Source organism: Triticum aestivum, chromosome 3B, assembly GCF_018294505.1.
Source record: "Triticum aestivum cultivar Chinese Spring chromosome 3B, IWGSC CS RefSeq v2.1, whole genome shotgun sequence".
NCBI classification, from domain to species: Eukaryota; Viridiplantae; Streptophyta; class Magnoliopsida; order Poales; family Poaceae; genus Triticum; species Triticum aestivum.
The window spans coordinates 31,426,189-31,454,017 of NC_057801.1; positions in this window are offsets into that span (position 1 = coordinate 31,426,189).

A 27,829-nucleotide genomic window follows, 5' to 3' on the forward strand; every position below is an offset into this window, starting at 1 on the left:
GCTGCCGGCATTCCCCCCTCTTCATGGTAAACCTTATAAAATAAGAGAGAATAGCCATAAGTATTGATATATAACGTGTAATAACAGCCCGTAATGCAATAAATATTGATATAAAAGCATGATGCAAAATGGACGTATCAACTCCCCCAAGCTTAGACCTCGCTTGTCCTCAAGAAGAAGCCGAAATCGAAAAATATGTCCACATGTTTAGAGATAGAGGTGTCGATAAAAATAAAATACGGACATGAGGGCATCATGATCATTCTTATACAACAACATATATATATTTTGTCATATGAATTCTTATGCTCAAGTAACAATCAATTCACAATGTCAAGTATGGTTCAGAAACTTCATTGGAAGCTAACAAACTATAATCTCAGTCATTGAAGCAATTGCAATTTATCGTAACATCACAAAGAGTCAAGAATAGAGCTTTTCAGCAAGTCCACATACTCAACTATCATATAGTATTCTACAATTGCTAACACTCACGCCATACTTGTGGTTATAGAATTTCAGCCGGACACTGAGAAAGATAGGGGCTTATTGTGTTTCCTCCCAACGTATTCACCTTTAGGTGATGTCAACAATAACAGTCCATGCTAAGAAACATCCAATTGTATATATGCATCATGACCTTTCCGACACGAGGAGCTTGCCAAAGGATAAAATGAAAAAGGGGAAATGTGAAAATCACCTTGACTCAAGCATTAAAGTAAAAACATAAAGTAAGGACATAAAGTAAAAGATAGGCCCTTCGTAGAGGGAAGCAGAGGTTTTCATGCGCTTTTAGGGTTGAATACACAAAATCTTAATGCGAAAGAACGTCACTCTATATTGTCACTTGTGTATGGACCATTATTATGCAGTCCGTCGCTTTTATTGCTTCCATAACAAGATCGTATAAAGCTTATTTTCTCCGCACTAATAAGTCATGCATATTTAGAGAGCAATTTTTTTTGCTTGCATCGATGATAACTTACTTGAAGGATCTTACTCTATCCATAGGTAGATATGGTGGACTCTCATGGCAAAACTGGGTTTAAGGATATTTGGAAGCACAAGTAGTATCTCTACTTAGTGCTAGGAATTTGGCTAGCATGAGGGGGAAAGGCAAGCTCAACATGTTCGGAAGGTCAATGACAATATACTTTAACTGAGATGTGAGAAAACATAAACCATTACGTTGTTTTCCTTGTCCAACGTCAACTCTTTTAGCATGTCATACTTAATGAGTGCTCACAATTATAAAAGATGTCCAAGATAGTGTATTTATATGTGAAACCTCTCTTTCCACTAGTAGAAAAAGGGATTTTAGTCCCGGTTCATAAGGGCCTTTAGTCCCGGTTCTGGAACCGGGACTAAAGGGTCGGTACTAAAGCCTCCCCCTTTAGTCCCGGTTCTTACACGAACCGGGACTAAAGGCTCTCCACGTGGCCGCTGCCTGGAGGTCCACCTTTAGTCCCGGTTGGTAACACCAACCGGTACTAAAGGAAATATAATGATTTTTTAAAAAAAATTGAATTTTTTTTATTTTCAAATTTCTGAATTATTTTAACCTCTCATCTCTAATCACCCCTCATCACTGCTCAATTTAACCTCTAATCACCCCTCATCATCTAACTTCCCGGATGGTCACCCATCCTCTCACTACTCCATCCTGAGCACACTTAACTTCCGGGTTCTATTCTCCCTTGTTTCCATGTCTGCACTTGATGTTTTCCTGACAATAGTAAGATGTCAATCCTATTAACCTCAGGAATTTAGCTTGAGCATTAAGTCACACATTTCATTGTTTGAGTTTGAAACTATTGTTCTAAAAAATAACACTAATATTTAGTAACACTAATATTTCTTGAATAATTAGTTTGACCATTGTTTGACCACAGTTTGACCATAGTTTGACAAGATTTGACCAAAATTCAAAAAAACTGCAATAATTATTTAGTAACACTAATATTCTTGAATAATTATGTAGTAACACTAATACTTCTTGAATAAGTAGTTTGACCATAGTTTGACCAGATTTAACAAAAAATCAAAAAAAAACTGAACATTGAGCATAACTTTTTGTCCTTTTTCAAGTTATGTATCATATTTTGAAAAACAATTTCTGAAAAAAAAAATCGAAACTACTTTTTTTTCTGTTACTAGTGGTGCACCTAGCAAACGGTGCGCCACTACTAAGTTTGAAATTTTTTGAATTTTTTTGCATCCAGATCTTAAAAGCCCCGTAACTTTTTATTGTTAGGTTTTTGAGGATTTTGAAACTGTTTAACGGGGTCTCCCATTTTAAATTCGGATGTAACTTTTCGAGTAGATGATTTTTCATATAAAAATCTTTTTGATCCGAGTTAGTATGCAAAAGTTATGCCCATTTTACAACAACTAGACCACATATCACAGGGGAAACTTATTTTCTTTTATTTTTTTGACATTTCCATCATTTTCTTTTATTTTTTTAAACTGAAAAGGCGATCCACGGGGGGGTGTGTAGAGTTTAAAAATGGGACCTTCAGTACCGGTTCGTGCCATGAACTGGTACTAATGCCTCAAACCCCATTAGTACCGGTTGGTGGCTCGAACCGGGACTAAATGTCTAACCTTTAGTATCGGTTGGTGCCACAAACCGGTACTAATGGGCATCACACCCTTTAGTCCCGGTTCGTGGCACCAACGGGGACTAAAAGGTCCAGACGAACCGGGACAAATGGCCCACGTGACCCGGCCGGCCCCTTGGGCTCACGAACCGGGACCAATGCCCCCATGGGTCCCGGTTCTGGACTGAACTGGAACTAATGGGCTAACCCGGCCAGGACCAAAGCCTTCTTTTCTACTAGTGTTCCTTATTACTTCCTATTAATTGCAACGATGACCAAAACTATGTTTATCCACTCTCAACAACTTTTATGCCTCATACTTTCTATGAGTGAAGTTATTACTATCCATAAGATCAATATGAACTCTGTTATTCTTTTTATTCTTTCTAATTTTCTCAAGATCATAACAAGATAGCAAAGCCCTGGACCCACACTAATCTTTATTATAGATAGCTCACGGACTCGATTACATAAAGAGATCACAAAGCAAAACTCAAAACTACTTGATATCAGAACTTCAATCTACTAGATTAAGATACTACTAAAAGGATCGAACTAAATAAAACGGTAAAGATAGGAGTGTGATGGTGATACGATACCGGGGCACCTCCCCCAAGCTTGGCAGTTGCCAAGGGGAGTGCCCATACCCATGTGATTATGTCCTCGGAGGTGGTGAAGTAGGAGTTGTTGATGATATAGGCTTGTCGTCCGTCTTCCAAGGCATAGGCTCACCATCATAGAAGGATGATCGAGTCTCCGGGATCCTTAAATCTGCAGCCAAACTCATCCTTTTGAATCTATATTCATACTCACAGTTCTGGTTTTGCAGGTCATAGATCTGGGCTTGGAGGTGCTCGATTTTCTCTTGAAGCTTGAAGATGGTTTCCCCAATGACTTTGGCATCTAGCTTGTGGTTCTCGGTGAACTCCGTGATCATCATCTGGTTGGCGTTGAGTCCACGCTCCACCATCCCTTGGCACTTGAAGACTTGCTGCTCCACAGCTTCGAGCTTTGTCTCCACGCTTCCGGTACGCCTTGGTCCCTGCACATCACGGATGTGCAGCACCCCCTCACGCATCTCAATGGTTTGAGGGTGTTGCAACACCTCCGCGAGGTAGGGGTTGATAACCCTCTTGAAAAACTTGTCCTTGGGAGTGCTTGGAGATGCCATGATGCTCTGGATCTATAACAAAAAACATCTCGAAACGAAAACAGAGGATATTTGCGTGATACGGTGGTCGAAACTTTTGGGAGATTATATAATGAATTTTTACTGACCAAAATACGTAACATGCAAGAAAACGGAGTCCGGAAGGCACATGAGGTGTCCACGAGACAAGGGGGCGCACCCAGTAAGGGTGGGCACGCCCTCCACTCTCGTGGAGGCCTCGTGTCCTTCCCTGACTACCTCTTTCTTCCTGAAATTCTTAAATATTCCAAAACTGGTAAAAATTGCCTTTAGAATTGTTTTGGAGTCGGTTTACTTACCGTACCACATACCTATTCCTTTTCGGAGTGTGGAACGTTCTGGAAAGTGTCCTTTATGTATTCCTCTGGGGTTACGGTTTTAATAATATTAGTTTCAACATTGATAGGATTACCTGAAATATAATGTTTAATTCTTTGACCGTTCACTACCCTCGGACTTGTGCCTTCGAAGTTGTTGATTTTTATGGCACCGGAATGATAGACCTTCTCGATAACATAAGGACCTTCCCATTTAGAGAGAAGCTTTCCTGCAAAAAATCTTAAACGAGAGTTGAATAATAACACATAATCACCTACGTTAAAGTCACACTTTTGTATCCTTTTGTCATGCGAGCGTTTGAATTTTTCTTTAAATAGCTTGGCATTCTCATAGGCTTGGGTTCTCAATTCATCAAGTGAGCTAATGTCAAACAACCTCTTCTCACTGGCAAGTTTGAAGTCATAGTTGAGCTCGTTGATAGCCCAATATGCTTTATGTTCAAGTTCCAGAGGTAAATGACAAGCTTTTCCATAAACCATCTTATATGGAGACATACCCATAGGATTTTTATATGCAGTTCTATAGGCCCATAATGCATCATCAAGTTTCTTGGACCAATTGTTCCTGGATCTATTAACAGTCTTTTGCAAAATTAATTTGAGTTGTCTATTGCTCAACTCCACTTGACCACTAGACTGCGGGTGATAAGGAGGTGCAATTCTATGATTAACATCATACTTAGCAAGCATTTTACGGAAAGCACCATGAATAAAATGTGAACCACCATCAGTTATAAGATATCTAGGGACTCCAAACCTCGGAAAAATAACTTTGTTAAGCATTTTAATAGAAGTGTTATGATCATCACTACTAGTTGGAATAGCTTCTACCCACTTAGTAACGTAATCAACATCAACTAAAATATGTGTGTAACCATTAGAGGCAGGAAAAGGTCCCATATAATCAAAGCCCCAAACATCAAATGGTTCAATAACATAAGAATAATTCATAGGCATTTCTTGACGTCTACTAATAATACCAATTCTTTGACATTCATCACAAGACAAAACAAACTTACAGGCATCTTTGAAGAGAGTAGGCCAATAAAAACCGGATTGCAATACCTTGTGTGCATTTCTTTCTCCAGCGTGGCGTCCTCCATATGATTTAGAGTGACACTTGTGTAAGATCTGTTCCCGTTCATGCTTAGGTACACAACATCTAATAACACCATCTACTCCTTATTTATAAAGGTGTGGGTCATCCCAAAAGTAATGTCTTAAATCATAAAAGAACTTTTTCTTTTGCTGGTATGTGAAGCTAGGTGGTATAAATTTAGCAACAATGTAATTAGCATAATCAGCATACCAAGGAGCTGTATGAGAAGCATTAACGACCGCTAATTGTTCATCAGGAAAGCTATCATCAATAGGTAGTGGGTCATCAAGAACATTCTCTAACCTAGACAAGTTGTCTGCAACGGAGTTCTCAGCTCCCTTTCTATCAATAATATGCAAGTCGAATTCTTGGAGCAAGAGAACCCATCTAATGATCAGTGTGAATAGTAACTTTGGAATCAACAATATAAGGTCTAAACTTATCACAACAACTGCTAAGAATTATTTTTCAGTAGTAGCATAATTTCTCTGGGCAGTATCGAGAGTCTTACTAGCATACTGGATAACATTTAGTTTCTTATCAATTCTTTGCCCTAGAACAACACCTACAGCATAATCACTAGCATCACACATAATTTCAAAAGGTAAGTTCCAATCAGGTGGCTGAACAATAGGTGCAGTGATCAAAACTTCCTTAAGTATTTCAAATGCTTCTACACAATCATCATCAAAGACAAAAGGAATATATGTTTGCAATAAATTAGTCAGAGGCCTAGAGCTTTTAGAAAAGTCCTTAAAGAACCTCCTATAAAAACCGGCATGACCAAGGAAACTTCCTATACCTTTTATGTCCTTGGGACATGGCATCTTTTCAATAGCATCAACTTTAGCTTTATCAACTTCAATACCTCTCTCGGAGATCTTGTGCCCCAAAACAATGCCTTCATTAACCATAAAGCGGCACTTTTCCCAATTCAAGACGAGACTAGTGCCTTCACATCTCTACAAAATTCGATCAAGGTTGCTCAAGCAATCATCAAAAGAGGATCCATAAACGGAGAAGTCATCCATGAATACCTCACAAATCTTTTCACAAAAGTCAGAGAATATAGCCATCATACATCTTCGAAAGGTAGCAGGTGCATTACATAAACAGAAAGGCATACGTCTATAAGAAAAAGTACCGAAATGGCAAGTAAAAGTGGTTTTTGATTGATCCTTCGCTGACACAAGTATTTGACAGAAACCAGAATAACCATCTAGAAAGCAGAAATGTGTATGTTTGGATAGTCTTTGTAGCATTTGATCAATAAAAGGTAAAGGGTAATGATCTTTCTTAGTGGCTTTATTTAGTTTACGAAAATCAATTACCATCCTATAACCTGTAATAATTCTTTGCGGGATCAATTCATCTTTATCATTGGGAACAACAGTAATACCTCCCTTTTAGGGACACAATGGACAGGGCTTACCCATTCACTCTCAGCAACAGGATTAATTATATCTGCCTCAAGGAGTTTTAATATCTCCTTTCTTAACACTTCTTTCATCTTAGGATTTAATCTTCATTGAGGATCTCTGACTGGTTTGGCATCGTCCTCCAAACTAATTTTGTGTTGACATAATGTGGGACTAATGCCTTTAAGATCATCCAGAGTATATCCAATAGCAGCACGGTGCTTCTTCAGAGTTTTCAATAATCTTTCCTCTTCCTGCTCTGAAAGGTTAGCACTAATAATAACAGCATATATCTTCTTTTCATCGAGATAAGCATATTTAAGATTATCAGGTAATGGTTTTATCTCAAACACAGGATCAGCCTTGGGTGGAGTGGGATCCACTAGAATTTCAATGGGAAGGTTATGTTTCAGAATAGGTTCCTGTTTAAGGAATACTTCATCTATTTCCCTTCTTTCTTTCATAAACATATCATTTTCATTGTCTAACAAATATTGTTCTAACGGATCAGTAGGAGGCATAGAAATAGAAGAAATACCAATTATTTCATCTTTACTAGATAATTCTTTATCACAGGGTTGTCTACGAAATTTAGCAAAATTAAAATCATGAGTCATATCATCTAAGCCAATCGTAACAACATCCTTTTCACAATCAGCGGGGTATTTGACCTTCCCACACAAGACTTCAACATCTCTAACAATCCCAAAAGGCTTAATAGTATCTCTATTGGCAAGCTTAATTGTGACACCAATATCTTCTAACTCAATAGGTGCAATATCATGCATAATTTCTTCGTATAAGGAAATAGGTATTGCACTAGCACTAGCACCCATATCACATAAGCCATGATAACAATGATCTCCTATTTTAACGGAAATAACAGGCATGCCTACAACGGGTCTATGTGTCTTAGCATCTGGTTTAACAATTTAGCAGTTTCACCACAAAAGGAAATAACATGCCCATCTAAATTATCATCCAAGAGATCTTTAACCATAGCAACACTAGGTTCAACTTTGATTTTCTCAGGAGGTGTATAAGTCCTAGAATTACTCTTACGAACAACAGTTGAAGCTTTAGCATGATCCTTTGTTCTAACAGGAAAAGGTGGTTTCTCAACATAAGTAGTAGGAACAATAGGATCACTGTAAGTGATAGTCTTTTCTTCAACTGTAATAGGTGCAACTACTTTTACTTCAATGGGAGGATTATATTTAAACCACTTCTCCTTAGGGAGATCAATGTGAGTAGCAAAAGATCCACATAAAAAAGCTACTATCTCAGAGTCAAGTCTATATTTAGTGCTAAATCCACGAAAAACATCGGTATCCATAAAAGATTTAACACAATCAAACTTAGGTGTCATACCTGACTCCTTACCATCGTCGGAACCCCAATCTTCAGAGTTGCATTTAATTCTTTCCAATAATACCCATTTGAATTCAATAGTCTTCAACATATAAGAACCAGCACAGGAAGTATCGAGCATGGTGCGGTCATTGAGAGAAAGCCGAGCATAAATTTTTTTAATAATCATTTCTCTGGAGAGCTCATGATTGGGGCATGAATATAACATTGACTTAAGCCTCCCCAAGCTTGAGCGATGCTTTCTCCTTCGTGAGGCTAGAAATTATATATGTAATTATGATCACGATGAACAAGATGCATAGGATAAAACTTCTGATGAAATTCCAACTTCAATCGTTTATAATTCCAAGATCCTGTTTCATCACGTAGCCTAAACCATGTCAATGCATCTCCCTTCAAAGATAAAGGGAAGACCTTCCTTTTGACAACATCACCGGGGATACCTGCAAGCTTAAATAATCCACAAACTTCATCCACAAAGATAAGGCGTAAATCGGGATGCAATGTTCCATCTCCTGCAAAAGGATTAGCTAGCAGTTTCTCTATCATACCCGAAGGAATTTCAAAGTGAACATTTTCAGTAGGTTCAGTAGGTTGAGGAGCAACTCTTTGCTCTTCTGGTCGGAGTGAAGATGCCCCGAACAAGCCCGTCAAAGGATTAGTTTCCATAGTAACAAGTAACAGAAAATTTCATCACACTATATAAATGTTTCCTTACCAAGTTCCACTCACCAAAAGCGCTATACTCCCCGGCAACGTCGCCGTAAAAGAGTCTTGATGAACCACAAGTGTAGGGCATCTACGTAGTACTTTCGATAAGTAAGAGTGTCAAACCCAACAAGGAGTAGAAGGAAATGATAAGTGGTTTGCAATAAGATTTTCTCTGCAAGCACTGAAATTGTAGGTGATAGATAGTTTTGTGATAAGATAAATTGTAAAGAGCAACAAGTAATGAAAGTAAATAAGGTGCAGCAAGGTGGCCCAATCCTTTTTGTAGCAAAGAACAAGCCTGGACAACTTCTTATAATGAGAAAAGCGCTCCCGAGGACACATGGGAATTATCGTCAAGCTAGTTTCATTACGCTCATATGATTCGCGTTTGTTACTTTGATAATTTGATATATGGGTGGACCGGTGCTTGGGTACTGTCCTTACTTGGACAAGCATCCCACTTATGATTAACCTCTGTTGCAGGCATCTGCAACTACAACAAAAGTATTAAGGTAAACCTAACCACAACATTAAACATATGGATCCAAATCAGCCCCTTACGACGCAACGCATAAACTAGGGTTTAAGCTTCTGTCAATCTAACAACACATCATCTACTTATTACTTCCCAATGCCTTCCTCTTGGCCCAAATAATGGTGAAGTGTCATGTAGTCAACGTTCACATAACACCACTAGAGGAAAGACAACATACATCTTATCAAAATATTGAATGAATACAAAATTCACATCACTACTAATAGCAAGGCTTCACCCATGTCCTCAGGAACAAACGTAACTACTCACAAAGCATATTCATGTTCATAATCAGAGGTGTAATAATATGCATTAAGGATCAGAACATATGATCTTCCACGAAATAAACCAGTAAGTATCAACTACAAGGAGTAATCAACACTACTAGCAACCCACAGGTACCAATTTGTGGTTTTGGATACAAGATTGGATACAAGAGATGAACTAGGGTTTGAGAGGAGATGGTGCTGATGAAGATGTTGATGGAGATTAACCCCGTCCCGATGAGAGGATCGTTGGTGATGACGATGGTGATGATTTCCCCCTCCCGGAGGGAAGTATCCCCGGCAGAAAAGCTCTGCCGAAGCTCTAGATTGGTTCCGCCAAGGTTCCGCCTCGTGACGGCGGAGTTTCGTCTCTTAAGCTTGCCCACGATTTTTTCCAGGACAAAACCCTTCATGTAGTATAAGAGGGACACTGGGATGCCAGCAGGGGGCCTAGGATACAGGGGGCGCGCCCAGTAGGGGTGGGCGCGCCGCCACCCTCCTGGATAGGGTGTGGGCCCCTTGAGGTATTTCTTCCGCTCAATAATTCTTATTAATTCCAAAAATAAGTTTTGTGGAGTTTCAGGTCTTTTGGAGTAGTGCAGAATAGGTTTCCAATGTTTGCTCCTTTTCTAGCCAGAATTCTAGCTGCCGACATTCCCCCCTCTTCATGGTAAACCTTATAAAATAAGAGAGAATAGCCATAAGTATTGATATATAATGTGTAATAACAACCCATAATGCAATAAATATTGATATAAAAGCATGATGCAAAATGGACGTATCAGTTGTCTCTCCGGCGTTGTCGGCGGCCGCTCCTACCACAGATCTCGTCATAGCTGCTCCCACCTTTCGCGGGACGGACCACGCCATTGGTGGGTGGACGGTGCACTCACGCTCTTCCCCAAGCTCAAGCTCAAGGTAGTGGCCTCTCTTGTCCCACCACATCCCGTGGCCCCTCGCCACACTGGCACGTCCTTGATAACCCACAAGTATAGGGGATCACGACAGTCTTTGAGGGTAGTATTTCACCCAAATTTATGGCTTGGACCCAAAGGGAGCCAAAGAATATTTTTGAGCTTTAGGAGTTGAGTTGTCAATTCAATCACACCTGGGGAATTAAATATCTACAAAAGAGTGTTTAGTGGCACGGTTGTATGATAGTTTAGTGGCAGTGGTGACAGTGGAAGTAGCAGTTTTGTAGTAATTGTAACTTAGCAAAGACCAAATGATAGTTTGGTGGCAGTAGCAGTAGCAGTTTTTAGCAGTGTTTAGTAACTTAGCGAAGATCAATATGAGAAAAAGAATATGCATTGGATCAGCGATGGATAGTTGTGTTGGATGATATTCTTCATATAACTGTCACAACCCAGAGCCATACACAATAGCTCCTATTCATCAATTCAATGTAGGCATGTATTCCGTGTATAGTCATATGTGCTTATAGTAAGACCTTGAATGACATATTTATTCCTACGCTCCCATGGCAGTGGGGTCCATAAGCAAATCTAAGGGATATTAAGGCCTCCTTTTAACCGGGAACCGAAACTCCTCATACTACGGTCATCACCGGAGTAAATCCCATTTATTATCACCTTGGGGACTGCGGACCATAACACATAATAGGATCATGCAACTTGCAAATTAGAATCAAGAACTCAAATATATTGATGAAAACATTCAGGGTTCAGATCTGAAATCATGGCACTAGGGCGCTACTGAGAAACATTAAGCATAGCAAAGTCATAGCAACATCAATCTCAGTACATAGTGGATAGTAGGGATCAAGCCCTAACAAATTGACCAAATTACATGAAAAATATCATCCAAATCCATCACCATCCAGCAAGCCTACGAAGAATTACTCACTCCCGATAGTGAGCATCATGGAATTGTTGATGAAGAAGAGTTGATGATGACGACGATGACGAATCCCCCTCTCTGGATGCCTAAACGGACTCCAGATCAGCCCTCCCGATGAAGAACAGGTGGTGGTAGTGGCTTCGTATCGTAAAGCATGATAAAAGTTCTTCTATTATTTTTTTTCTCGGGGTAATGAAAATTATAGGCTTGGAATTAGGTCAGACGACCGCCTGTGGGAGCCACAAGGCATCAAGGTACGCCCTACGGTGGTAGACACGCCATGTTGCCTTGTGAGAAACTAGTGCCCCCCCCCCTTCTGTGTATCTTCCTTACAATATTTTTCTTTATTTAATAAAGAATCTCCACAAAGTTTCATCCGATTCCAAGAAAATTAATTTCAGTGCAAAAACAACACCATGTTAGTTTCGCTGATAACAGTGCGAGTCCGAGTTAGTTTCATACAAATTGTGCAAATTAGAGTCCAAAACAACACCAAAAGTATTTGGAAAATAGATAGGATAGAGACGTATCAGTCCTCTAGCTAGCTGACGGCACCCCAGCGGTCGATCCCTGAGGTGGATCATGGGTTGCCTCCTCAAGTTATGTCCACCCGGGACACAGTGATCGCTACTCTCGCGCCAACCCAGCTGGAGCGAATACTGCGATCCAAGTCGTTGCCGTCCCCTAGACGCCACTGCATGCTTGGCGGCCAACTCTTGCGGCACCCAGTTCTTCTGTGTCGTGTGCCATTGCCACTTTGGCGATATGACATTCCATAAGACATCTCATGCGTGGCCTGGTTGGGGGGATTAGCTAGGATGCTTTAGGTTCACTCCTCGTGTCACACCATGCCCGCCACCCCTACCTTTTGCAATCACTACCTCTCGAAGTGAGGCCATCTTCGAGATGGTGACCCCAGTACTATAGATTATACCTAAGCTACATAAGCTATCACTACAGGAATCAAAGAATTTCCCATCTGCTAGTTCTTTGTCGTCTGCTAGCAGAGGACACAGAAGGTATTTGTCGCCCGCTTGCAAAAAGCAGACGAGAAAGAACTGGCTGATGGCAAAGATATGGTCTGCCACAAGCCAGCTCTTTGTCGTCCGCCAGCAGACAACAAAGGTCCCAAAGGCCAGGGCCATACCTAGAATATAAGAGGCCCTATGTGAATCAAAATTTAGGCCCTAATGTTTGAAAGAGTGGATTAAAATGTGTAGTATGTTAATCATTATGGCCGTATAATTTTCGTGTAGACTTACACCACCGGATGCACAAGTTCAAGAAATAACAACAAACTGGATGTACTATTCTACTACTATATACTAATAGAACACTAGGTTGCTAACTGCTAAGAACTGCAACAACCATCAAATCTAGCAGGACTCTATAGTTGTAGATCATGACAGACTGCACATAAAACTCTTATGAGGGATTTGTAAGTCAATGACAAAGCAGATGAACAAGAGCACATGAGAATTGAGAGGAAAACTGCCCACTATATAGAAGATTGGAGTAGACCAGTTTGTTGCCACTAATGACTTTCTTTTTGGGAAATCGTGAAGCATTAGGCCCAATGAGGATTGCACAAGAATCGAAATGAGGAGGAAATGATTGGTCCATGAGTTAATTTAGAGTTTCCAAGCATTGAGAGGGGGGGGAGGGAGGGAGGGCGCTGGGAGTAATTGATGTATCCGGATTGGAGATTGCATGGGCCTTGGGCTTTGACATTTCCATCATTTTTGTTTGCTCTAGTTAATGCTTTGTTTAACGAGATCAACTAGTTAATGAGCGCTCCTTCGGAGCGCTCGTAATGAGCGGTTCAGGAGCGCTCTGCGTGTAACAAGTGTCGCGTGTGGAGCGCTCCCGCAAGGGAAAACCAGGTGGCGCGGTTGGTTCCCGGTTTTCCCTTTCTGGTTTGTGGTTTTGTGCGTTTTGCACTTTGACCCTCCTACCACATTTTTCCGTGTTCCCTTTCCGCGCGAAAACATAAAAAAATACCAGTTCGCGCGCTTGGTTCCCTGTTTCCCTTTCTCGTTTCCCTTTCTGTTCCCATTATATTTCTGGCTAATGGAGATTTGTGGAGTAGTTATGGGCGGGGACTACCAACACTATCAAATGTGACCTTTCAAGTAACAAAAAAGCAACTTTTTAATGTAAAACGGCAGTCTTCAGAATTGTTCAATCGTGTGACCTCTTTATAGGCACAGGTGAACACTAGGAGAGGCACATGTGTATAGGTTCGAGGGAAAGCGCCTCCGGTGCGAGGGAACCTCCTGCTCGCCTTCGGCTCGTTTAATTTTCATAAACATCTTGAAGGGGGGGATATAGGTTGAAGTGTGTGTTGGTCGTGCAACGTGCTGGTTCGTGCGGCGCGTTGTCCCTCGCGGTGTGACACGGCGCCTCCGGCGCGAGGGAACCTCCTGCTCGCCTTCGACTTGTTTAATTTTCATAAACATCTTGAAGGGGGGGCATAGGTCGAAGTGTGTGTTGGTCGTCCAGCATGCTGGTTCGTGCGGCGCGTTGTCCCTCACGGTGTGACACGGAGCGCAAGGGAACCTCCTAACAGGTCGTGCTAAAGGCAAACTGCTTTGTTTCAGAACGCACAAGTTTGAAGAATATGCAGTCATGTCTACTTAAGAGCTATGCTTTGTTGATGATATATAGGTTTGTGTGTGCATGCACATGTGTGCATACTACGAAGGCATTGGTATGTTGCCTCCGTAGGCACGGTTTTGAAGCATGTGAAGTCACGTGTGCGTAGGAGGTAGCCACGGTTGAGGCGCTCTTGGTATGTGTGTATATGGATATTGCCCGGAGGCATGGTGAGCCAGGGTTTGGTGGCACAAGGCCTTGTCGCCTCTGGAGGCACTTGAGGGTGGTCTCCAGAGTCACGCATAAAGGTATGTGTGTGTATGGATATTGCCCGGAGGCATGGTGACCCATGGTTTGGTGGTACAAGGCCATGTCGCCTCTAGAGGCACGGGATGCTGCTTTCCAAAGTCACGCGTAAAGGTATGTGTGTCTATGGATATTGCCCGGAGGCATGGTGACCCAGGGTTTGGTGGCACGAGGCCATGTTGCCTCTGGAGGCACGGGATGGTGCTTTCCAAAGTCAAGCGTAAGGGTATGTGTGTGTATGGATATTGCCTGGAGGCATGGTGACCCAGGGTTTGGTGGCACGAGGCGATGTCGCCTCTGGAGGCACGGGAGGGTGCTTTCCAGAGTCACGCGTAAGGGTATGTGTGTGTGTGGATATTGCCCGGAGGCATGGTGACCCAGGGTTTGGTGGCACGAGGCAATGTCTCCTCTGGAGGCACGGGATGGTGCATTCCAAAGTCACGCGTAAGGGTTCGTTTTGGGAGTCACTACTGTGGTCAAAATAAGAAGAGGCATTGTTGTTTATAGTTTACTGGCACTCTCTTATGATGTATGACGCAGTGTTGTCGAAATAGTTCTTTTTTCAACATGAACACACAATTTATAACTACATTACATATAAATGTGATTTATTGACAAACTGTTTTGTCACGTCTAGATAGAATTAGCTTCGCGGGCTAAATCAAAAGTTTTAGTCTTCATTTTTGCTTAAGATCTTGCTAATCTCGTCACCCAGCTCACTAGCTTTGACTTGATTCATCTCGCTATTTAAGAGAATGTACATTGCCTCTGCCCTCCAGTCTTCGACCTCATCCTGTGAAATTTTCCCGAGAAGAGAAGTATATTATTAGAGTTTGTGCATATAGGTTGTTTATAAGTAAATATATATAAACTTACTGTCAAATCTTCCAGGTCTTTGACAAACTTTTCACCATTGTAGAGGAATGCAAGCTTTAAAACAACAAATGTTGATTCTCCCTTTTCTACCAATGGAACATCTTGCACAGTATGAGTCGGCCATCTTGTACCCTTGGCATTCATTGTTTGTCCTAGTATGATGTTGAAGACTTCTTTAAACCTAGGTACCTGGGAATATTGTATTTTTTAATTAATTGTTTTAATATTGCAACTTGTAAAACTGAAAATTTTGTTATGTATAAATGCTTACTATTGCCGACTTATGAACATGATATTCCTGAAACTGTCTTTCTCTTTCTCCTCTAGCATCTTCATTTTCCTGAAGAACTCGACATGCTTCTTCTTCTGTCAATTTGTCGGTGTCTACCTTTTCTTTCTCAAATTCCTCATGAGTTGTTTCTCGAGGATCAATAATGTGAACTTTGTGTTTGTATTTGCCCAGCACATATAGTACATAGCGGTCATGCTTCTCCATTGGAATGAATATCTGCGTACAAAATACTTGTTGCTTAGATTACAGGTTAATATAAAGTAATTTAATAGAACTCATATTTTTTGATTTTGTCATGGAAGAAAGGGTTGTTACCATGTTTGCTGTTGAGAGCTTTTTCCGTTGATTTTCCTTGAGATACATGGGAACCAGTTGATTCTTTGTTTTTTGGGACATTTACATCTGTGCCCTTAACTGAAACCCACTACTCAGATTTGCCCCTAAAATTGAAGCATGCTCAAATTTGCCCCTCCGCCGTTAAGTCACTACTCAGAAATGCCCTTCCGTACAGTACTATAGCACTTTTCGTCCAATAGTGTAGCACTTTTCCGTCTGCTGCAGTACACATGGGCCTCTAACGGTCAAAGGCCTTTGACTGGAAGGAAGGGCATTTCTGAGTAGTGACTTAATGGCAGAGGGGCAAATTTGAGCATGCTTTGAAATTAGGGGCAAATGTGAGTAGGTGGTTCGAGTTAGGGGCAGAAATGCAAATTTTTGCAATTCATTTTTAAATTTTGTGATAGTAGTTGTGTGTTTCTTTAAATCCAATATATGCTGCAAACAATATTTATGACGAAAAAAATGGTTAGAAAAAAGAGCCGTGTAAGAATATAAAAAGAGTAGATGTTGCAGTATACACAAGATTTTGCTTTTTAAAAGTTTACCTCTGCAAAGTTTGGGCCTAATATTACTCTGTCACTCTGTTTTGATTGTTGTATGCTTTCCCAGATTTCTGCTATGTCATCGAGGATCCTCTTTTCCATATGATGTGGTATGTTCGTCTGTGCTGGTCTTGGACCAAATACTACCTTCAGTTGGGCTCCAGTTAGTTGCGTGCTTTCACTGTCCCTGCGGATGCGCCTAAATATAGGTTTGCTGCGACAGGGAGACAAAATGATTTTGGAGGTGACAGTTAGTGAGAAACAAATTCTTACATTATTTTTGGCCTCTGTCCAACTATTTTGAGGTTCAATAGAAAACAACTCACCTTTTGTTTTCCTCCTGCCAGCTGTCGCTCATGACTAGATGGAAGAGGTCGGACGCCTCCTTTGTGTGTTGGAAGCAATGAGAATGTTTTGGATATGGACTGGTGCTTTGTCTTTTTTCCTGTTTGTTTCATCTGTTTCTTTGAACGGAAGCAGATATGTAATATGCAAGCTCTCGTGATACGAAAGATGTTGGTGAACACCGTGGGATGTGTAGGTTATTACAAAAAAAGATAAGTAGAAATGATTTTCTTACCTTTTTTGGTGGAAAAGAACTTTGAAGTTTGTGGTTTGAATTATTTGATTCTTCCACGTAGTTGCTCCCACTTTACTTGGTTTGTTTCACCAAATATGGCTGTAAAAAGGAACTCTGGTTTCCACTCGACATCTACGTTGCTTTGCTGCATGGAGGTCATCAGATATTCTTTTATTTTTCTTTCATGAGATAATTGAAGTACTCAAGTAGTGCTGCTTGTAGAAATTAAAATTGTTGCTCTTGTACTATTCACTTACATCAAAATCATCATCATCTTTTATGATTTCAATGTCATTCCAGTATTTTGCAAATTGAGCCATGAAGTGTCCGCATTGGGTACCCTGCTGTTTTGGCACGCAAACTCTGTTAGGTGTTTCTGCTATCCTCAACCAGTTCGGTTCGCTGTTGGCTTGTAGCTCCACTTCACCGTAATGCTTCTTCATGAGTGTGTGCATCCTTTTAATCTGTGTTATTGTTGGGTTTTTCCATTAATAAAGGGAATGCAGGAATTGTAAAATCAATTAGAAAACAAGGTTGAATTGACGTACCAGTTCTTGGTGGTCCTTATGGTGCGTTTTCCATGTTTTTTTCGTCTCCGTGTCTGTAATTCAATGAGTCAAGTATGTCGATGGAGTTCGTGTACTTGTTGAGCATGTATAGTGTGTAGTGTTTATCTGTGTTGTGAGGTATCATAATCTGCAGTGTTTGGAGACAGAGTGAGTTAAAGTTCATTCTTGTCAGGAGAATTAAATGACATGTGAATGTGCAATCTCTGGGAAGAATGAGTTATGTTTCTATTTTTCTATCAACTTACCAGCTTTTTATTTAAAAGTCCCTTCCCTGTTACAAGGGGTGCAAACTCTTTCAATGCTTCTTCCTCATTGAATTCTGCTAGTCCTCCTTCTTCTCCAATTTTAACACCGAGCACGATCTGCGACCAAAAAGTTTTCTACTTTTTAGTTCAATCTTTGTAATCACTAAAATGATGCAAGTGTTTTTGTCAAATTGGACTTCATACGTTTGCAAATTCTATGGGAAGTATGGCTTTATTGGTTGTGTTGCATTGTTGCTGCGATGTCCATTCATCGAACAATGCATTTGCGATGGAGCCCTCCATCTGTCCGCCATCTCCTTTCCTTAGATGTTCCATTATTTGTTTTCCTGTAATCCAATCGGGTCGCGTCGAGCTAATATATACGTTTAGACTGCAATCAGAAAAAGTTTATACATTAGTTAGGTTGGTTTAAAAAGGGGCAACATTTGTTTGTTTTTTTGTTTATGCAAGAGAAAGTACTTACTCTCTGCATTCGTCCTGTCCTTCTTTGCTGAATAGGTATTCATGGAGTGCTCTGGCTTTGTTCATGAATTTGAAATCTCCTCGGACAAATGTAGGAATCATGATTTCTCCAAGGAGCCTTCTTGAAGGCTTTACCGGCCTTTTCTTGACCGAGGATTTCTTGTCTGAGCTGTTCTCAGATTATTGAGGCATTGAATCTTCTCCTGATACTTGCTGCAAGATTGTCAGATATGGCATGGCATCTTTGTTGAATTCATAGCTTTCATGGTCATTCAGCCATGTTTTGATTACATCGAACTCATAGCCCATCTTTACATACTCGTTGTATTCTTCTAGTCGTAGCGGGTTAAGGCTTGAAATTAATTCATCAACTTCCTCATCCTTTTCCATTGTTTTTGGTTTTAGGAAGTCTAAAGAGATGGTGCTGGAGGTGCCTGGCTGATTGCTTCTCGAGCCTGTTTCTTCTTGAAGAAGAACAGGTTGTTTCTTCTGCTTAGAAACCTGTTGTCGTGTTTTTGGTACGTCGTTGCTTCTGTCATCATCTTTTAAATCGGTGCCTGTTTGTTTCAGTTGCTCCGTGCTCATGATATTGCTGTTGATATTTTGCTCCTCTGTTTCCTCTTCGGCATGGTGTGGTATCTTGTCGTCTGGTGGTGGTTGATCTGGTTCTATTGGTGGATCATTTTGTTCTTGATCTGTGCAAGATTGTTGGGCGACGGTGTGGCTGCTGATATCCATAATCTCTTTGCGTTTACTGGATATTTCAATAACTTCATTCTCTTGTGTGGTTGTCGCATGCATAATATGTTCTTTTGGCTCAGGAGTTGGCGGAAACTCTTCTAGTACGCAACATTCTGCCTATTGCATTTCTTTGTCTCCCATATCTACTTCATACTTCAGCATATCTGTAAAACAATAATTAAAAAATTATTACTTCTTCTAGTGTTACGAAATTGTAAGGTTTAGTTTCTGAAGAGACTAACATGTTGTACACTTGATTAGTGACAGTTTGGTATTCCCTCCGTGTTAACTGAGTAGTTGATATAGAATTTTTTCCTCAACTCTGGTACTTGTTCTGGCTTTAAGGTTGTTGTTGTTCCATCATTGGAGTAGTGCTTCAGGATCATGTACATATAGAATGCACAGTCCATTCTGCATGTAGAGGAATGATACTAGTAAGATTGTTGTATTCAAGAAACGGAAAGAAGAGAAATGTTTGAGCAATTGTAGTGGTAATTGTATATTGAAAAGACGAAAGGATAGAATTATTTCAGTAATTGTAGTATTGAATCGTGCATATTAAGTGAAAATGTTGGAAGTGCTTACGTGTCTTCTCCTTGAAGTGGCACCTGCAGTTTGACCTTTTTGAAATGGTCAATGCTTTTTTCTGAAAGCTGTAGCTCTGTGCTTATGTGCTTCCAAATTTTCATTAATTTGCTGGTTACATTGTTGAAGAATTCTATTGTGCCTGGATATGCAGTTGAAGAGTCAAGGGGTTCAAAACGTTGTTTTTGCATGTTAACTGTGATGCTGAAGTAATGACTTATAGTTTCGTCTTGCTCAAACCCGCTCAACGAACATGGTAGAAGGAATTGAAAAAGACGAAATAAAAAGAAAACATTTGGAAATCTTCTTATATTTACAATCATAAAATAAAAAGAGAACATTGCATAATATATACGAAAATTGTGTTTTGTTTTTGAAACAGCTAATCTAAGCCTTGCAGGTAGTAATTCTTTTCTATTCTGTCGTTGATCATTATTTCTGTAGCACATTGGATCTTCGTCGTCGGCTTCCTTTATTGAGTGCTGCTTGTTTCGTCACAGATACACAAAGGGAATTTGTCAGTTCAGTTATAGGGGAAGTTTATCTATTTATAAAGTCATATATATTGTTTTAAACGTGATTCTTTTGCCGTAATATTTACTTATAGTGTTGCTTAACGATACAATCTTTCTCCGTGTGCCATTGAGTTGTTTTCTCAAGATTGTTAGCATCGGCTCGATTGCTTCGGTACGTACTGATTTACCGACCTTGAAGCTTTCGGCAACATGGCCTAGATTTACATCAAACTTGTCCGTTGTAATGAAAAGCTGATCCCTGCAAAGTATATTTAGAAAAATGTTTTAGTTCACACATGATACAGTCAAAATGATCGCGTGTAAGAATGTTTTCTGTGTAAGTAGCATGAACTTACATTTCTCTCTTTGTCCATGGCTTGCATACAACGTTGGACAGGTCTTCGATGGCTTCATTGACGGAATCGCTATCTTTGCCCCGTTTCTCTATTGTTCCTGCGATGATTTTGAATTTAATGTAAATAATTCCAAGTCACAAGATAGCAATTAAGTTTCTATTGTCTTGCCTGCTTCGATGCTGGAAGACATTTCCTGTCCAGTGTTGTTCCTTTCTTGTTCTCCTTCTGCTTCCTGTGGCATGTTTTGTTCTTCTTTTTGCGTTGTACCATTTTGTTCAGTTTCTACTCCGTCCTTATTTGAGTCGTCTGTGCTTTTCTTAGCATCATGTTTTTCCTTGTCAACTGTTATGTCTTGCTGGTTGTCTTTTCCGTCTTGTTTTTCAGTCTCGACTTGGATGGCACTAACCTCTCTGCCAGGGGAATTGGCATCGTATGATGGCGTATGGTTTTCTTCGATATTTCTGGTTCTTTCTCTGGAACAATTTGTGTGTTTGCTTCATTGGTTGTATCTCCATGGTTGCCTTCTTCGTGTTTCTGCGTTACCATTTAAAAAACATTGAAATTATTTAACTTGCTACTTTATTTTAATTATAGCAATTGTTATGGGAAACTAGCGAAGCGTTCGGTGCGTGCTTTGAGCAATTTTGATTGTGATTAAGTTGTCATTTTGTGGAAACATTTGGTGCAACTTCACCTGTTGAGTTGTCATTGGTGATGCAGACTGTTCCACCCGTTCTTTGTTGGTTGTTGTTTCTTGGGTAGCGTCTTGTTCTTTGTTTTGGTGTTCATCGTCACTATCATGGTTTTTGTCTTGTAGCTGTTCAATCATAAAAGTGGTAAGTTGGAGTGCATTTGAGTTCTCATGGAACTACTTTATATTTTCGTAGAATCAGCTTATCTAACTTTATTTGTCTCTGTTTCTATTCTCGTTGCTGCTGCTGACTGTTGCGGTTGTTGTTTGTTGAGTGGAGGTTTTGGGCATCTTACTGTTCACTCTTTTGGAGCTCATCGCTGCTGTCGTAGTTTTTGTCTTGTAGCTTTTGAAACACATAGGTGGGTAAGTGGACGCGCATTTGAGGTTCAAGAGAGCTATTTTATATTTTCAGAGGATCAGCTTATGTAACTTTAACTTTTCGGTGAGTGAATATTTTGGGACTTGGTCTGCTTTAACGTTGACATCTGCCGTTTGAAGATCATGTTGCCCTTCTTCAGTGGCCACCTTTTGCTCGTTTGTCTCCTCTCTCTGGGATGGAGGAAAGTAGTGAAATGTGAAATCCATATTTTTGAACAATAAGATCATTCGGAGGTATTATGTGTTTTCACCTTTGTACTTGTTATTGCTGATTGTTCTACGTGTTGCTCGTTGAGTGGTGTTTTTGGGTCCTTCTCTTGCTCTTTATTTTGTTGTTCATCGTCGTTGACCTTGTTTTTTCCTTGCAGCTGTTCAAATATAGAGGTGGCAAAGGGAGAGTGCATTGGAGTGAATACAGGTGTGGTAGGTTGGAGTTTATTTGATTGTGTACGCAGCAATTTTATAATTTCCTAGTTGCAGGTTCCGTAACTTTACCTTTTCAATCGTTGACGTTGCCGTTGTCTCTGGTGGCTGTTGTTTGGTGAGTGAATTTTTGGTGGTTTGGTCTTCAGTGGCATTATTGTCTACCATTTGAAGAACATGTTCGGGTTGTTCATTGGGCTCCTCTGGTTGTGTTTGATGGTCCTGATTGCTGGTGCTGTCTTGAGTTTCTTGTGCCTGCACCAACCCAAAAAGTATTTAAGAAATGGGTGCATCTCTGATTGTTGAGTTACATTTTTTATAAGACCTCTTTCTCTGGATTTGGAGGACTGTCTACTGCTGGAACTACGGCTTCTCCTTGTTTCGTGCTATCCTCTAGTTTTTCTTGTGCAATGTCTATACCAGTGCTTTTGCTTGCTTCCTCTTCCTGTTTAATAAAAAATGAAATTATAGATTGAACTTCATTTCTGTCTCAGTTTTGTAACCTCACCTCTTCAGATGTTGTTGTTTGAAGTTCTGTGTGTTTTCTAGTTTCCTTTGGTTGCGGTGCTTCTTGATCTTCGAGATGAATGTACTTGTTTGTTTCCTGCATTTGTTCAGAGAAAAGGGTGAGACATCCCTTATAATCCTTGTATTGCGGTGGTGGGTTGAAAAGGGTTTGTAGTTGATTTTTTTACCTCTATGTTGATGACTGGGTTATTCGTGCCTGCATCGACTGTTTCTTTGTCAGGTATAACAGTCTCTAATTTCTCATCGGCTTGGATGTCTTGGGTTTTCTCCTTTGTACTCGTGATGGTGATCTGCAATGTTGTGGCACTAGAAATCTCTTGTGCACAAACTTCCTGTTCTGTGACTCCTTCGTCTTTTGGGGTTGTCTTTTGGTCTTGCAGTGATTGTGATACCTGGAGTTCAAACAATATGAGCTTTCTGTCCACTTTATTTCCTACCATTATAAGTTTCCGGTGTGGGGTGTAGTGGTATGTGGAAGTTTACCTCCTCTTCGTTGTTTTCTTCTTGTTTGTCGTTTTTTATGCTAACAATTGATTGTGGGTCAGGCTCTTACATTTGGTTGACGGGACTGCTGACTTGATTGTTCTCCAGCTGAGCCTATATTTTGTTGGAGGTTTGTCAGTTAACTTATAACTCTATCCAGTTTTGAAAGGAAAAATTGATGTTCATACTGACCTCTTCACTGGTTCTAATGTCGATCATATCTTGTGCTTGTGTTGGGGTAGTTGTTGTTGTAGCACTGTCTGTTGTGAGGTTGCTTTGTTTGTTGCGTTCATTCCTGTTTTTGGGGTTGTTGACACCATCGTGCTGTTGGAATTCATCTTGGCCGGGTGTGCTATTGGTACGTTCATGAAAGCATTGAGACAGTTCTTTTCAATTGAGGTATGAAAACATGGGTTTGCTTTAGGATGCGGATGGCACCATGCATTACTATTTATTTACCTGTTTTTGCCGCTTTATCTTCTTCTTGTCAATGCCCACGTCCCTTGATTTTGTTCTTCTCTTCCTCTCTTCATCCTATTCTTCTTTATTTCTTTTTCTCCTTTCTCTTTGTTTTGTTGTGGCTACGATTTCATTCGTGCGGTTAGCATCGACTAGTCTACTTGATGCTGCTGGATCTGCTTGCTCTAGTGTTTGCAGGGTCGCGTTGTCTGTGAGGTACCTTGTGAGAACTATGTCCTGAAATTGTCTGAGTTGTTCTACAGAATCCATCAGGGCAATTGTTTGTTGCACGACTTTGTCCTTGTTTTTTTCAGCCAATATCTCTTCTTTTTTGTTGCATCGGTGTTTAGCCCTGGTGGTTACTGCGGGTAACTGTTCTGCTTCATCGAGCACTTTTTCCAACAATTTGTTTATCCTTTGGAATCTTTCTTCTGGTCCTGTGCTCATGCTTTTGTTTGGTTCAGTGCTTCCACTGGTGCCGATACGTGGTTCGCGCTGGCGTTTGGGTGGAGGTGGTAGCAGTTTGGTTGTGTGCTGGTGTTGCTGTTCTTTACGATGTTCTCCTGCTATCTAGTGAACTGAAGACGAAGTTGATGATGTGCTGGTATATAAGATCCTCTCTGCTGTTCCTTTCCATGTCTGCACTGTTTCGGTGGAATGGAGTTGTTTAGAATGGAAGCTGTTTTCAAAAAGGGAAGGACTGATTTATGTACAACAGAACTATACCTGTATCTTGCCAAATTCATAGTCATCTGGTCGTGCTTTTCCGTCTGTTTTCATGTCTGCTCTAGATATTTTTGCTAGGTCACTCTCTTTGAGATGGTTTGCTCGTGGTAATGAGGTCTTGTCTATTGTCTTTGCAATCTTCCACACTTCTTTTGTGTCGGTTGGCAGCAGCAGGGAGTCAAGGTACATGATTAATGGTCCCTGTGCCAAACCATTGATATGCTTTTTGTTCTTTTCTTCCTGAGGCAACATCTTGTGCTTCGCCATGTCTTGGCTCCTTCCCTTATACTTTCGACGATTACCTTGAAGAAATCCATCTTTGCCATTTCTGGATAGTCCATGTCCTTGACCATTATAGCTTGTCAGGCGAAGATAGCGGTGCTTGACCCGCAGACAACATTGTGGAATTTTTTTAACTGATTTCCTGTTTGACTGATCGTCATCTATTTCCACCAATATTTTTAGCTTCTCGAACAGTAGTTTTGGCGCGAATTTTGTATCTTTGAAGCCAAGGTCTGACAACAGTTCTTTCATCAAAGATGGGCTAGTCTATGGCCTTGGTGCTGACCTTTGGGTGCCGTTTGGGTATCCAAACACCTTGTGGATAGCTTCCTTGGTAATCTTGATTCTTTTGTCTTCGGCACCATCACCGAAGGTTATTGTCATGGTTTCTATGTCGAGGTTGCCGTAGATGTGTGCTGCAAGCGGTCTGCAGATGGAGCCCGTTTTTTTGCAGTTCTCTATGTTGCCAAATCCTGCCATCCTAATATCTTTCTTGTGATGGTCTTTAAGTAAATTCCATGCTTTCTTGACATGAGCGAATGCTACCCCTGCCTTGATTTGGCATTTCTCTTCGTTTGTTTCTTCCTGTTCTTTGTCAACTGTTGCTGCTGCCAATTCTTTCCCGCTTGTCTTTCTTTTGTTTCTGTCCTTCTTGCCTGATTTGGGTTGTTTCAGAAGAAAAAAAAAGAAAGGGTTTTGTTAGACAGGAACGTTAGATCCCTGGTGCTGAATAGTGGTATTCAAATTTAGTGCATAAGTGTGTTTTTACATCATCGTCATGTTCTGCGTCGCTATCGTGCTCTTCGGCATCATCATCGTCTGTAGGAATGAAATCTACATCATGTTGTCTGTCATCGTCATCATCATTGGTATCTGAACCTTTGCTGTTGGTATTGTCTTGTTCTTTTTCTACCCTTTGTCGTTTGTTTTTCTTCTTGCGTTCACCTTGTTTCTTCGAACCGGTTGGTTCTGTTGGCGGGAGTACCATTAGAGGTAATGGCTGATGCTGCAAGGTACCAGCGTCGATGATGTTTTTAGCATTGTCCTTTTTCTTTTGCCTTTTTGTTCTAGGAGTAAAAAACAGTGCTGGTATGTGATTTTCTCTTTTTTTTGCTTGTTGTTAGGTGTTTAATCATGTTGAGCCTGGTGTAAGTTACCATTTCTGCCGCTGGTGGTTTGTTCCTCATGTTCTGTTCTATGTCCTTTTCTGATGAATTGGAGACATGCTTTGTGTTTGTGTTCTCTCAATATCACCGTCTTCATGTCCTGCATAATGACCAGGTAACGAAAAACGATATTGTTTTGTCCGAAAATAGTTTATACACATTTAAAATATATATCTTCCACGATTATGCATCAGGAATGTGAAATTCCCAAAGGTGATTTTTAGTTTTCTTTTTTGGGTTAAGAAAGGTTATTTCTACTATTACCGATTGAGCTAATCAGGGGATTGAAAAAAATATTAATTATGGTTATGAGTTAGGGTGAAGCATTTTCTGAGATAAAAATGCACTCTGCAGGTGATATTTCATAATGGGAGGAATATTATCAATGAGAGTTGAAGATTTATTTAGTAAGTGAAACTGTGTTTTTAATTAAATATAAGATAGTGTGCGAACATTTTTAATGTTTTCTATAAAGAAATATATAAAAAGTGGCATGTAGTTTTATTTGTAGACATAGTTAAGTTATTGTTGTCAAGGATAGCAGTTAAGTTATTAATGTCTCAACATAGTTTTTTGTACATAGACAGTGGACTCTTTTGGTCAAACATTTGACAGGAGCTTGCTGGATTGCATGCTCTTCAGCAGGGGCTTCGTCAGTATTTTGCTGGGTTTTAGCTTCTTCATGAGGATTTCTCATTGCTGCATAAAAAATGGGCATGTGTTAGAAGCAGAGTCGAGTGTCATTGAAAAAAACATGCGTGGTGTGAAAACAAATTTGTATGGATAGATAGGCACGGGTTGTTTTACCCTAGAAGCACAGGGTACAACTATTCTTTGTTCACTGTTTTTCAGACCAGAGGCACTTAATTTGAAAAACGATTACATTGAAGGGACAAACGATGTAGAAAATGTCTTACGGTTATCAGGTCGTTTTGGCCTCTCAGGATGCTTGCGGGGTTTGGATCTATCGACGTATTCTAGTTAGTGACATTTCAATGTTTAGTACCTTTGAGCACATATCGTATGGCGAAAATTCCAGGGCGGAGAGCTGTAGCATTTCCATTAAATCTCATCTCTCCGCCAATTCAATTTGTTAGACAAATTGATTTTAGGTTATTCAAAAACTCCTTGGTAGCGGTGGCTAGGGTTGCTGTTCCTTGAAGTTGAAAAATCACAACGATCTATCCGGTGCAATGGAGTGGGATAGCATGATAATTACCTTCAATTAGTTGTGCGGTGTTCTTCGGTTCCATCGGCTTATTGTGTCGTTGCTCTTTTTTTGTTGCGATTTCCGCCGCCGGTGTCGAAGTCCTCGCCGTCGGTCGCCGCAATCGGCGGATTATTGGTGTTCTTGCGGGTAGTGTGTGGCTGTGTGTATGTCGGATTGGAGGGTGATTGGCAAACGCGGTGGCAGTTTGTCCCATGACACGAACTCGATTTCGAATTTTGCAGAAGGAAGGAGGAGAGCGTGCGGGAGTGATGAAGATTTTGATATTTACTTTGCGGAAGGGGAAGCAAGCTAGTAGAAGAGGGAGGGAGAGATGGAAACCATCGAACCTTCTCTAATCTACAACCGTCCGTTTGAGCATCAAGATCCGTTTTCCTGATGTTAGGCTCGGAAGTGTAGGTTCTACAGGCACAGGAGGCATGACAATGTAGGTTCTACAAGCAAGTAGAGAACCACGGGACAGGCAGGAGTCACGTGAGGCACGTGGATGTAAGCATCGCAGGCACGGAAGTGAAGGCAATAATGGCACGAACATGCTGCTTTTCGAGGCACGTGTATCAACCCTGGGGATGTACAAGAGTGTTGTGGCAGAGGCATGTGTTAGAGTTTTGTGGCACTGGTATCAATCCTGAGGATGTACTGAATTCATTATTGTACCTCTGAATCATCATATCCTGCGTCCATTAGATTTCTGTTTGCTCTGCTGTGATATGTGAGGGTTGCTTAGTATTGTAACTACCCACTTCAACAAATTTCTTTCTAAAGTATAGTATCTTTTCCACCAGAAAAGTAAGCAAATAATTAAATTCTCTATGAGTTGACTGTCATCTGCTTACAGGTGACTGCCAATTGTGGGGTGACCTGCCTTGTTAGGTAGGGGAGTTCAGACATTAATAAACCAATAATGAACCCCATTGCTTATGTGAGTCCATATGAGAGCTGTCCCTGTGCCAAGTGCTATAAGCGAATGATGACATCTGAATCTTCCTTTATGCTGTCAGATTCAGCATGCTGATTTCTATCGTGAAAGCACCAGTTCTGTTAGCTC